We start from the raw sequence: 14,399 nt of genomic DNA, 5'->3' as shown, positions 1-14,399 counted from the left end.
CCTTCTGCCCAGGTTGTAATCCCAGAGTCCTGGGATCGAGTCCCACATCAGGATCCCCGCAGGGAGCCTGCTTCTCCCTCTGCCCTCTGCCTATGTCTCTGCCTCTCTTTCTGTGTCTCTCATGAATAAATAAATAAAATCTTAAAAAAAAAAAAAGAAAGGTAGATAATGGCTGGTGAAACCAAAACATGTAAACCATGTCCCTTCTGTGCATAGTTTTTTGCAATAGTGTGGCCATTCAAACTGGGGAGCTATTTTAAATAGCATAGAGGCATGAGCACGGGAACAGAGAGTCAGTGTATCCTCACTCAGGGAAAATATAAAACCCAGCTGGAAAATGGTGGAACATGGGGAAGGAGAAGGACGATTAAAAATGCAAAACAGAGGAAGACGGTCTCCTATAATATTTATTTGTGACAGGTAAGTCAGTCCATCATATCCCCTGAACCATGGAGAATTGTGCTATTGTATTAATTACTCTCTTTAGTGACTCTCTGAGCTTTGGACTATTTAAATTCCAGGATGAGAAAGCACTAATGGATCTGGTATTGTAGATGTAATGAATTAGTATTTCACGCTGTGCTACTATCTGAAAGAGTTTTAAATGGTAACCCACAGACTAGCAGCGCCCCATGCTTTCAGTGTGCATTCAGCCATTTGTTCCTATTAGTAACAGAGCCACTCTAGGGTCATGTAAAAATTCAAAAGAGAAGAAAAGAAAAGTAGATGTCAGTGGGACACTTCGGGAAGATTAACATGTTTTGCTGTGAGGCTGTTTATGATACACTGTATTGTGTGCATTGACAATAAAACCCCAATAGTTCACATTTGAAAGTGAAATCCTATGTCCTTTAAAAATTCCAAATCAAACCCGCTTTCAAACAGGAGTTTTTGAAAAGGCATACTTCCCACACGAAATCCATTTGGCCAATGGCCACAGACCCTGTACCATGCATTCACACTTTGCCATTTCCACCCATCTAACCTGGGCTTCCACATACAGAAGAGAGATAAACAGGCGGATGGAAGAATGTTTCAAGTGTCCAACACAATTGCTCATTAAAACCTAATCAAAGAGGCTCCTGGGTGGCTCAGTTGGTTAAGCCTTTGACTTCTGTTCATCGGGGAGCTGGCTTGCCCTTCTGCCTCTGCCCCACCCCTGGGCTCTCTTTCTCTCTCAAATAAATAAAACCTTTAAAAAAAAAAAAACAAAAATAAAAATAAATAAAACCTAGTCAAACAATAGAATGGCACTACATCGTACTGCACGTGTGGGCTCCGCCAAGTGTCTTCTGAGCAGAGTCGAGGCCAAGTTTTACAAGAAGAAGAACAAGCCCAGAGATGAGTCTCTGGAGAGGTAGGCACCAGGCAAGGTGTTAATGTCAGAAAAAGGACAAATGAAATGGTCCCCTTCTTTACATGTCTCATAATCTTACTTTCTACTCTTCCTAATGTCTTTTTAATAATATTATAAATCCTCATGCCAATATTTCAAAATGTCTTGACCTGGAAAACAGTCAAGAAGAAAAAAGACCCCTCCTCCGCTTTCCAGGCACATCTCCCTGTCCCCCACTGCCCTGCTAAACATCTGTTTCTAGATCCTCTGTTCAAACTCACTCTACCTCAAATCTCTGCATTCTTATTTCAATTCAGCCTTGGCTAGGCGTCCCAGAAAGCAAAGCCTGAGGCAAAGGCTTGTGTGTAGTATTTTGTTAGAGAGTACAGTCCCAGGAGAGTGGGATTAAGAGAAAAGGGACCTAAGTGGGGGACGTGAGACCCAATATAGGACAGGTTATGCCTACCAAGCTGGCCACTTTGGGACTGAGTGTCACTGGTTGCTTGATCTTATAGGACTGTCATCCAAGGAGCCATGTGAACAAGTTTGACTTTAGACCATGTGTCTGGGGAAGGAGAAAGGAAGACATCTGCTAGGTCCTACCTCTCACCAGTCAAATTCCACTTCATGAGATAACTGCCCCATACATCTGAGTTGTGCAAGTATGGCAATGAGCAAGTCTCAAGGCCCCTCTTGCTTCAGTTCTTCTAAAAATAGAAGGCCCGGGGCATGATGGCAGAGATGCTTGCTGCAATGACCAAAGCTGCTCTGGGGTAGTGCCTGCAGAACCCAAGCAGGGCTGGTTATACAACAGTGACTAGGCCAGAGCCAGGGGCCTAGGGCCCTGGAGATAGATGAGTCAGTCAGAAGCAACAACAACCCCATTCCTACAGTTTGTCTTGAAGCCCTAATAGATCATTCCCCTCCCTTCATTCTGAATTTCCCTTATGTTCAACCAGCACTGTGGCTTATCTGTGTTGTTTACATGGAGGGCTGACCAGAGCTTCATGGCTGAGAGATGGTCTTTCCCTTCTTGGGCTGTAGTTGTTATAATTGTCCATTTCCCACCCCCACTCAACACTAAAGCATCAGGAGATACTACCATTTATCCCTGGATTCCAGACATACTCTCCCTGCCCCTCCTAGCACCACACGATATGATTGAGCTACCAATTTTCAAGGACTACTTTATTGGCTTTTGACCCACTGACCTGAGAAACCAAGGACCCCTGTGGATGTGTCTCAGCCACCAGTCCTGGAGACCAGAACCTCTAACCTAGTAGAAACTAAGATTGCAGGGGCAGGAACCCTAGATGCGATAATTTGGGCTGTGAGTGATGGCCAGAGGGGCCAATCCTATTTCTGTCCTTTTGGTTCCCAGGCTCATATATTCTAGCTACTAAGAACATAATATATCAGACAATGCTTAGTAAGAACTGCATGTATACTAATATATATATATATATATAGGATCACACACTGACCTGTAGGATGTTTTCCCTGAGCTGGTGCCTTGGCTGAGCCTTTGACAGGCCAGTCCTTGCTCTATAGGGCCAGCTCTTTCTGGGTAATGATTCATATAAAATAATGAGAGAATTCTCTTGCTGTGTGCTCACTGTTGCACTTCCTTTGCCAGAAAAGGTGTCTAAGAGGTTCTTATATGGGATAGGTAAATAGGTTGAGGCCTTGACAAGAAGGAAGGTGAACCACAAACTGCTATCTCTATCAGGATGGCAGGCTCTGGTGTAAGTGACCGCCACTAGTATCTGAGCAGGCTCCTCAAGAAATGGTGCATAGGAAGGCCCAGCATCAAGCTCTGCTTCTGGGAGGCTGGGTAGTCAGCAGTAGCGGTAGCTAGATGCATCTTGATGAGAGAGAGAGAGAGACCATGCTGTTGGGCTCATGTTTAACTTCCATTCCTGCCACCGTGGTCACTCTGTTCATGGGTCCATTACATCTGTACTGGGGCTGACAAAGATGGAAAGTCTGAATGACACACACAGAGTGAGTCATCCTATCCCCTAGTTTTTGAGAGCCCCTAATTCAGTGGATGTTCTCCCTTGGGCATTACCATGAGACCCAAAGATCTGCATGCTGCATGCCAATCAACAGATGCCCATCTGCAGGTGTCTTCCCCAGACTTCTTTGTCCCTAATCATGCAATACTTTTTCTTCCAAGCCCCTGAGCAACCAATCAATTCACTTACTGTTCCCAAGGGTCCATATATATATATATCCATATCTCAGACCACTTCTCCATCAATCCGATAGGCATGACTAAATATACTGCCAGAAGTCCTGCTAAATGAGCCTATTTCCCTTCATCACTGGCTTTTAGGGTTATGCCTGATTAGAGCTAAAATGTAGCACTAGTCTAATTTATACTAATATCAATATATCATGCTGACCAATCAATGCACATTCAAATGATCATATGAAACCCTACCACCACCACCATGATGCTATAGGTGTGAGTTGAAGGACAAGTATTAGCACTTTAGAAGTAGATGACAAGTAGATCACTTGTTCATGTAATTTATTCGTATCTTCTGGATCTCATTAGGGCTAATTCCAAATCAAGAATTTCCAAAACGCTATCGTTAATGTTTTCAAAAGCCATACCTGATACCAAACTGGCTTATCCTGGGTCTCCTAGAGAGCAGAGACTAGGATTATAACAAAAATAATAATATAAATTTTTAAAAATATATATTACTATATGAGGGAGTACAATGCAAGGGAAACAAGATGAGGGAAAGAGGGAGTGAGCCAGCGAAAAAGAGAGCCCATCTAGAGTGTGTTAGTAAGCAGACTGCTGCTTAGTATTCAGCATAATTGATTATTCAGTCTCCTGGGGGTGACTTTGAAAGGGCTGTATGAATAGTTTCATCTTCAAACAATCCATCTGTGGGAAGTAGGGGGTAAAAATGTATATCAGCTCCCGTAACCAGTTGGTCAAAGATTTGCTCCATGTAGCAGTTGCCCCCAACCTTCCAGGGCTACACCTGTGTGGGGCATCGGCAATGTGATTACCCATGGGACAATCATGAATCCTAGATGCATCGGGACATCTCACACCTCAGCATCAAAAGCAAAGCCTGAGGATAGGGGATAAGAAGTAATGTGGTAGGAACATGATGCAACGTGCTGGCAGGTTGGAGCTGTTAAGAGTTTGCTGAAACAACTACTGGGTAGGAACAAGTGGCCAAAGGCCCCAGAAACCAGTAAAGTCAAGAGGATTTGAAGAAGGTGACTGTCTGATATAAGCTTCCTACCTCTGACATTCTCCTTCTCCAGATCTTGATTTTTCTTTTCTAATTTTTATTTTCTACTAGAGCCTGTACCTATACCAACAGCTACCATCTGCAGTGATAATAATGCCCTCTCCTCTCCATCCTTCCTTCCACTCACCAAATAAATGCTCTACAATAAACAAAATTATAGAATAAGCACAGGGAGTTTTTGTCTTCTTACTTCTTAGTACTTCCTTTTGGGATTGTCACCAAGCTATCCTGAGCTCAGTATAACAGATAATAGCTTGGCATCTGTACTACAGAATAAAAGTGTAGAAAAAGATGAAAGAAGTGACCCTTATCCTGATAAGATTACAACCTAACAGGAGACGTCAAAAAAGCAGAGGCACTTCTCCCAACCTGGAGGACTAACCAAGTTTTCCTGAACTAAGTCTTAAAGGGTGAGTAGGAATTGATCCAGCAAATAATGGGAAAGGAATTCCAGGAGGAGAGAATCACCTGATCAAGGCAGAGAGACTAGCTCAGGATACAGAGAGAACTGCAATCAGTTCTATGTTACTTGCACATAAAATGTGATATAGTGCCTGGCTAGGGACTAGTACATCATGGGAGATCTTTTATGTCACAATAAGGAACCAGATGGTGGGTGATTCAGTAGGTAATATCAATCCACTATAAAATTCTAAACAGAAAGATTAAAAATCAGAATTACCTCTTAGATACATTACTTTGGCTGAAGAATAAAGGATCAATATATAACAGCAGGGAGACTAATTGTAATGTTACTGCAGTTGTCCAAGCAAAGGGCAGTGAAGGTCTGAACCAGTAATATGGTTACAGAGGGTCAGAGAGAAGGAGAGAAGTTAGAGATATATTTAAGTGGCGATATCAGTAAGACTTCATAACCTATTAGATGTAAAGATTGAGGTGAGCAGAGGTTGTTGAGGTGCACAGAGGTATATTGGGTAACTTGAAGGTTTCTGAACTTGAATTCCTGAGAGGACGCGGTACAATTAGCTGGGATTGAGAATATAAAAAGAGATACAGCTTTGGCAGAAAAGATGATATAGTCAGTTCTGGATATGTTAAGATTGACATGCCCATGGAACATCCAAGGACTATCTATAAGGAAGCTCAGGCTGGAAATATTTGTGAATCATCACCAGTTTCTGAAATTGGTGGTTAAAAATATAAGAATATATGAGATCACCCAAAGTAATTATCTAAAGGGAGATAAGTGGACCATAAATATATCCTTAACTAGGTCCAATGCGTAAGCAGGAGGCAGACAATGAGTACCCCCACAAAGAGAAAGAGAAGGAATGTGGAGAGAGAAAATATGACCCATGGAAGTATTCCATTGGTCAGGAGCATGTAGAGATGCTCAAAAAGAAGAATGCTTCATTCTCTGAGAATAGAGAGAAAGAGATAAGTAAGGAACCATGTCTAGATTTAGAGAAATTTGATAGTCAAGTCAGTAGTCTAGATGGTCCCAATTTTCTCAGTGAAGTAGGGGAAGAGGAATACGCTGGACCTGAGGGTTGAGTGGGTGGCTTGATAAGAACGAGGCAGATGGGGCTTAGTCCCTAATGATAACAGGACAAAGAGGTAGCATAATAAAACTTTGGAGTGTCACTGTACAACTTCCTCAACAGTGAGTGGCACCTGGCAAGAAGGAGGGAATAAAGCAAAATATGGCACCAATCAAGGGCTGAGGTCTGGTGGACTGGGGAGTCCTAGAGCAGGAAGTCACAAAGGAGGTGAAGCAGCTCTATACTTCAGGCTGGTGGCAGAGTAGAATGAGGCCAGTATGAATTTAGGAAAAAAAAAAAAAAACTGAGAAATCACAAACTGGAAGTTTAAGGCTGAAGAAAAGTTGCAAAGAATGAGGATGTGAGAGTTAGAATGATAGACTGGTCAGAAAATGGAGTATGAGCTTAAGATCATTCTTGACTATGCAGGGCCCACCTGCAACGCCACAGCCCACCTCTCTGCACCCCAGGCCAAACCCCATTAGTGCCAACCCCAGTTCCTCTTTCCTGCCTCATCAAATTGTATTCATCCTGCATCTCATGCTTTTGAAATCCAGCTAAATGAATTAGGCTAATCTGTTGAACTAATCATGATAAGATATTGATGGTTGATGAATGCTTGATATGTTATCCATCCCGGAAAATAGACTCCTGATGATAATGACTTAAAACAGTGGTTCTTAACTAAGGACGTAGCAGAGTCCCCTGCCATGCTATTTCAAGAATAAGCTCCCACTGGGCTCCAACTTAAAAAAAATTCTGATTCAGTCGCTCTGGGATGGGAACTGAGCATCTGAATTTTTGCGAATATCTCCATAAAAGAGGTAGGTCGAAGGAATAATGGCTGGGGAATAGATGAGCCTTCATCCAGCTCCTCAAGTCAATAACTCCTTCTATATGTGATTGACTTTGGTGGTGGTGGTGGTGGTTGTCTGTCTCTCTATGAAGCTTTTCTGTGCCCCATCTTTCACTTTTGTATTTGCTCCTGATCCAACTTGCGATACCCTAGACAACTTTGGTGCCATTTTCCTCTGGACACAATGAGATTTATGACCTAAGAGAAAGTCACCAGAGACCTCTTTCTGAGATTCAGAAATAGATTTGGAAGCCATGGTTTACAGTGGTATTGCTAATTCAGTATAAATCTCCAGCCACTAGTGGCCATCTTCCCAGATATTGGTAGGAGTCTGTCCACAGAATGAAGCGAAGTAAAGGTAAGCAGAAATGAGATATGAGTACCTATTCCTGTCCCTGGTTCCTGGAATTCTTCCTTCAATCCTGTGTGCTGCCCCAGTATCCTTCCCAGTTATGGGAGCCAAAAACATCAATTTCAGTCACTTACAACAGAAAAAGGCCTGATTAAGATATATGCGTGGAAGGCAAATTTTTCCTAAGAACATCAACCTATTATTCATTTCTCTGGATTCACTCATCTGCATGGATAGGAAAGCCTTTTACAGTTACACGACTGACACTAGAGCAGAATAGAGCAGACCCTCATCAGTGTGACTGGCCAACAGGAAGGGAAATTAGGGGAAAAGTTCTAGAAGATAGAATGTATTTTATGAGAAGCATTATTACATTCAAGAACAAAAACAACTGGAACTAGTGTAGATGCTTCCTGAGGACCTGTTTTTGGTGAATAAATGTGAAGGCAACATATTTGTGAGTCTGCAAACTCGCCTTCTAACCTTGGTTTTGCACTATCCAGACACATGATCTTAGGTAAACCATTTCTCCAGTTTTAACTGTAAAACATCAATGATATGATTTTACAATTTTTAAAAATCAGATTATTTTTTTTTTAGATTTTATTTATTTATTCATGAGAGAGGCAGAGACATAGGCAGAGGGAGAAGCAGGCTCCCTGCGGGGAGCCCGGTGCGGGACTCAATCCCAGGACCCTGGGATCACGACTTGAGCCAAAGGCAGATGCTCAATCACTGAGCCACCCAGGAGTCCCTAAAAATCAACTTTAAAATTGTTAAAGATGAATTATATAAACATCAAATAATTTTTAAAGGTGAAAGTTGCATAAAATTAGTTTGGTCTTGATTCATATTCTATCTCTTATCTTTTTTGTATTATATGAATTTGCCAAGCAAACCTTTGTGAAATGCATGCCATACAAGTCAGCCCAGCCCCAATCTGAATGTTCACAAATTAGGGTCTGAATCAGTGAGCTTGGGATGTACCCAAGTGAACAGGTGGGATTAGTACTCTCACAGAGGGAACTCTGAGAAATCTCTATCATCAGCCAAAAGCTGTAAACTCACCATTGCTTCTTATTCCTCTTTAAGGCAGAGCTAGAGAGGAGAAGCTCTGGATTTCCCTTTAAATTGTCCCCATGAGATAATTAAACACAGATCCTTTATTTCTTAGGCAGTCTCCCATATGGGTAAAAGATGTGAAAGATCAAGGCAACATATGTGAAAATGTGTCAAGCAAAAAGAAAACTCACTTATTTGAACATCTTAAAAAATCAAGATAAAAAAGAGAGTACCAAGGGAGTCATAAAAAGTTAGCTCTAGGCCAGAGAAATGTTGCTTTTAATTTCTATATGGTAGAAGAAAATTTAGCAGCATGATAACACTTCATTAAAAGGTATATCTTTAAAGATCTGTATTATCAAATTTGAATCAGGGAGACAGCATAAGGTATTTAAAATGACACATGCTGATTTAGCATTTATTCAGTAAACAGGATCTACCACTTACTGAAAAATATATAGAACATCTCTATCAACCCAAATAGGGTGTAGATTTCAAAGGAATATGGAACAAGGGAGGGAAAAAATAACCCCCACTTATTATAGTCACCCACCTTCTAAGGCTATTCTTGGTCAAGGGGCTCGTTGTGTTGTGTGTGTCTGAGCAAGTCTCCCTAGCAGCCCATTAAAACACACAAAACAGAGGTATAAAAACTGAAAATGAGAAATCTTCTTATAGCTTTTGAAACTGAAACACTCTCTCTGAAAGCCTTTTACTTCATCTTGTAGTTCCGGCTCCAGCATTGTTTTGGGTGGTTTGGTTTAATTATGACATTGAAGATTCTTTTAGGCATTTATACGTATAGAAGCCTCTTCTTTTCACTGAAAGCTTAGCCTGTTGCATCAGGAAAATAAGTCATTGGAACAACATAAGCTCACTATTTGAGCAGCATGATCATTACCTTGATCAATCAGATACCTCTGTACTCTGGCTTCAGTGGTTTTCTTTTTTTTTTTTTTTTAATTTTTATTTATTTGTGATAGTCACAGAGAGAGAGAGAGAGAGAATGAGGCAGAGACACAGGCAGAGGGAGAAGCAGGCTCCATGCACCGGGAGCCCGACGTGGGATTCGATCCCCGGTCTCCAGAATCGCGCCCCGGGCCAAAGGCAGGCGCCAAACCGCTGCGCCACCCAGGGATCCCTTCAGTGGTTTTCGACCGTGGCTGCATATTAGAACTGAGTGGGGCACAGACATCACTATGTGTTTTAAAGTCCAACCCCCAACCTCCTCATTCTGTGACCCTTTATCCCTGACCTTGACCTCTCCCCGGTCAAGAAGTGCCCTTCTCTCTTTACTTCCTTCCCCTTGCGGCCCACACCACACCACCGGTCTGTTCCATCACTTCCCTCCCAAGAGTCACAGTAAAACTGACTGCAGGTGACTACCATACGCACCACTTTCTACCCTCACGGAGAGAATCAGCCAAGACTGGGGCTACTAGAGACTCAAAGTCCTCAGGCTAAGCCAGGTCTTTAGTACTGCCTGGTAACTTTTTTTTTGAAGTTTTCATTTTAATTCCAATTAGTTAACATACTTATATTAGTTTCAGCTGTGTAATATATCAACCATTCCATACAACACCTTGTGCTCATCACACTAAGTGCATTCCTCAATCCCCCATTTCACCTATCCCCCCTCATCGCCTCCACCCCTGCTCACCTCTCCTCTGGTAACCAGTGGTTTGTTCTCTATAGTTAAGAGTCTATTTCATGGTTTCTCTCTCTCTCTCTCTTTCTTTATTTTCCCCTTTGTTTTGTTTCTTAAATCCGCATGAGTGGAATCATATGGTACTGTCCTTCTCTGACTTACTTCATTTCACCTTGCACTCTCTAGCTCCATACATGTCATTGCAAATGGCAAGATTTCAATCTTTTTTATGGCTGAATGATATTTGTGTGTGTGTGTGTGTGTGTGTGTGTGTGTGTGTATCAATGGCTGCTTCCATATTTTGGCTATTGTAAATAATGCTGCTATACATATAGAGGTCCATGTATCCATTTGAATTAGTGCTTTTGTATTCTTTGGGTAAATATCCAGTAGTGTGATCAATTGCTGGATCTTATGGTAATTATATTTTCAACTTTTTGAGGAACCTCTATACTGTTTTCCACATTACTTCCCACCAACGGTGCATGAGTGCTCCTTTTTCTCCACATCCTTGCCAACATCTGTTGTTCCTGTGTTGTTGATTTTAGCCATTCTGACAGGTGTGAGGTGGTACCTCATTGTAGTTATGATTTGCATTTGCCTGATCAGTGATGATTAGCATCTTTTCATGTGTCTGTTGGCCATTTGTATGTCTTCTTTGAAGAAATATCTGCTCATGTCTTCTGCCCATTTATTAATTTGGTTATTTGCTTTTTAAGTGTTGAGTTGTATAAGTTTTTTATATATTTTGGATGCTAGCCCTTTAACTGATATGTCATTTGCAAATATCTTCTCAAATGCCATAGGTTGCCTTTTAGCTTTATTGATTATTTCCTTCCATGAAGAAGCTTTTTATTTTGATGTAGTCCTAGTAGTTTATTTTTCTTTTGTTTCCTATGCCTCAGGAGATATATCTAGAAAGAAGTTGCTATAGCTAATGTCAGAGAAATTACTTCCTGTGTTCTCTTCTAGAATTTTTATGGTTTCTGGTCTCACATTTAGGTCATTAATCCATTTTGAATTTATTTTTGTATGTGGAATAAGGAAGTGGTCCAGTTTCATTGACTTGCATGTTGCTGTCCAGTTTTCCCAACACCACTGGTTGAATAGGCTGTCTTTTTCCCATTGAATATTCTTGCCTCTTTCTCAAAGATTAGGTGACCATAAAATTGTGGGTCTATTCCTGTATTTTCTATTCTGTTCTTTGACCTATGTGTCTATTGTTATGCCAGTACCATTACTACAGCTTTGTTATATAACTTAAAGTCTAGAATTCTGATGCCTGCTTTTTTTTTTTCCCCCCCTCCCAAGGTTGCTTTCTATATTCAGGCTCCACACAAATATTAGGATGAATTGTTTAGCTCTGTAAAAAAATGCTATAGGTATTTTGATAGGGATCACAATAAGTGTATAGATTGCTTTGAGTAGTGTAGACATTTTAACAATGTATGTTCTCCCAATTCATGAGTGTGGACTGTCTTTCCATTTCTTTCATCAGTGTTTTATAGTTTTCAGAGTACAGGTCTTTCATGTCTTTGGTTAGGTTTACTCTTGGGTATCTTATTATTTTTGGTGCATTTATAAATGGGATTGTTTTCTTAATTTCTCTTTCTGCTGTTTCATTATCAGTGTATAGAAATACAACAGATTTCTGTACATTGATTTTGTGTCCTGTGATTTTACTGAACTTCTTTATTAGATTTTAAGATTTTTTTATTTATCTGAGAGAGAGAGCATGTGTATATGTGAATTGAGGGGCAGAAGGATAGGGAGGGAGAGAATATGAAGCAGACTCCACATTGAGTTCAGAGCCCAATGCAGGGCTCAATCCCATAGCTTGAGATCATGACCTGAGCCAAAACCAAAAGTTGGACACCCAACTGACTGAGCCATCCAGGCACCTCATGTTTATTAGTTCTAGCAGTTTTTGGTGGAGTCTTTCCAGATTTCAACATGCAGTATCCTGTCATCTTCAAATAGTGAAAGTTTTACTTCTTTCTCACCAATTGGATGCCATTTATTGTTTTCTTGTCTGATTGCTGTGGCTAGGACTACATTCCGGTACTATGTTGAATAAAAGTAGTAAAAATGGACATTCTTGTCTTGTTCCTGACCTTATGGGAAAAGCTCTCAGTTTTTCCACATTTAGGATGGTGTTCACTGTGAGTTTTTTATAGATGGCCTTTATTACATTGTGGTATGTTTCTTCTAAACCTTGAGGGTTTTTTATCATAAATACATGCTGTACTTTGTCAAATGTTTTTTCTGCATCTATTGAAATGATCATATTGTACTTATACTTTCTTTTATTAATATGATGTATCATATTGAGTGATTTACAAATATTGGACCACCCTTGAAACTCAGGAATAAATCCCACTTGATTGTGATGAAGGAATGTTTAATGTATTGTTAAATTCAGTTTGCTAGTATTTGATTGAGAATTTTAGCATCTGTGTTCATTAGTGATACTGGCCTGGTGTCTTTATGTAGTTTTGGTTTCACAGTAATGCCATCCTCATAGAATGAATTTGGAAGTTTTCCTCCTTTTCTATTTTTTGGAATAGTTTAAGAAGAATAGGCATTAACTCTTCTTTAAATGTTTGGTAAAATTCACCTGTGAAGCCCTTTAGTCCTGGACTTTTGTTTATTGGGAGTTTGTTGATTACTGACTTAATTTCTTTGCTGGTTACTAGTCTGTTCAAATTTTCTATTTCTTCCTGTTTCAGTTTTGGTAGTTTATGTTTCTAGAAATTTATCCATGTTTTCTAGATTGTCCAATCTGTTGTCATACAGTTTTTTTTATATTATTCTGTTATGATTATTTGTAGTTCTGTGGTGTTGGTTGTTATTTCTCCTGTCTCATTTATAATGTGGTTATTTGAGCCCTTTCTCTTTTTTTCTTGGTAAATCTGACTAGAGGTTTATCAATTTTACTGATTTTTTTTCAAAGAACCAACTCCTGGAAAAAAAGAAAAAAAAAAAAAAAAAAGAAACAGCTCCTGGTTTCATTGATCTGTACTATTGTTTTTTGGTTTTGTTTTTTGGAGTTTGGAGTTTATTTGTTTCTGTATCATTTATTTCTGTTCTAATCTTTATTATTTCCCTCCTTCTGCTGGTTTTAGGTTTTATTTGTTGTTCTTATTCTAGCTTCTTTGGGTTCTAGGTTAGGTTGTTTGAAGTTGTTCTTACTTCTTAAGATAGCAAGAGGGTATTGAGATATTGCTATAAACTTCCCTCTTAGAACCACTTTTGCTATAATCCAGAGGTTTTGAATCTTTGTGTTTTCATTTTCATTTATTTCCATGCTCTTTTTTACTTCATCTTTTATTTCCTGGTTGACCCATTCATTGTTTAGTAGCATGTTCTTCAACCTCTACATATTTGTGATCTTTCCAGATTTTATCTTGTGGTTGACTTTTAGTTTCATAGTGTTGTGGTCAGAAAATATGCACAGTATGATTTCGATCTTATTCAATTTGTTGAGGTTTGTTTTGTGGGCTAATATGTGATCAATTCTGGAGAATGTTCCATGTGCACTTGAAAAGAATGTGTATTCTTCTGTTCTTGGGTAGAATGTTCTGAATGTATCTATTAAGTTCATCTGGTCCAGTGTGTCATTCAAAGCTACTATGCTTGTATAAAACTACCCTTCTATATATAGCAGTCTATATTAAGTGGATGGTCATTTAAGTTTGAATTCATTCTTATCTCCTCCCCACATTTTAGGTGTATGTTATTATATTTTATATCCTGTTTTTCAGAGTTCCTTGACTGGTTTTTTACCAAAAACAAATTTTTTTACTGCTTTTGTGTTTCCTACCTCTGTACTATTACTTTTAGTCTCTCCTTTCCACTCCAAGAGTTCCTTTTAATATTTATTACTGAGCTGGTTTAGTGGTCATGAACTTCTTTAGTTTTTCTTTGTCTGGGAACTCTTTATCTCTCCTCCTATTCTGAATGATCACTTAGCTAGATAGACTATTCTTAGCAGTAGAGTGTTCTCAGTCAGCCCCTTTGAAAATATGCCACTCTCCTCTGGCCTGCAAAGTTTCTTTCTTTTCTTTTCTTTTTTCTTTTCTTTCTTTCTTTTTTTTTTTTTTCTGCCTGCAAAGTTTCTGTTGAAAAATCTCCTGCTAGCCTTATACGTTTTCCCTTGTAAGTTAGAACTTTTTTTGTCTTGTGCTTTAAAAATTCTTCTCTTTAGCACTCTATTTTGCAAATTTAATTATAATATGTCTTGGTGTAGGTCTCCTTTTGTTGATTTTCTTGGGAGTTCTCTGGATGTCTGTACCTTCCTCAGATTGGGGAAATTTTCAGTTGTTAATTCTTCAAGTAAGTTTTCTGCCTTCTTTTTTT

At 39.6% G+C, this 14,399-nt stretch overlaps 1 protein-coding gene across 1 annotated transcript in view; it reads left to right on the top strand.

The window, feature by feature from the left end:
- Positions 1-14,399, top strand: part of CELF2 (CUGBP Elav-like family member 2) — an 814,981-nt gene that overhangs the window by 261,733 nt on the left and 538,849 nt on the right. The gene's annotated exons all lie outside the window — the stretch shown is intronic.

Source organism: Canis aureus, chromosome 5, assembly GCF_053574225.1.
Source record: "Canis aureus isolate CA01 chromosome 5, VMU_Caureus_v.1.0, whole genome shotgun sequence".
Classification (NCBI taxonomy): domain Eukaryota; kingdom Metazoa; phylum Chordata; class Mammalia; order Carnivora; family Canidae; genus Canis; species Canis aureus.
Note: the sequence above shows the minus strand (reverse complement) of the source record. Positions and strands in the feature narration are given on the sequence as shown.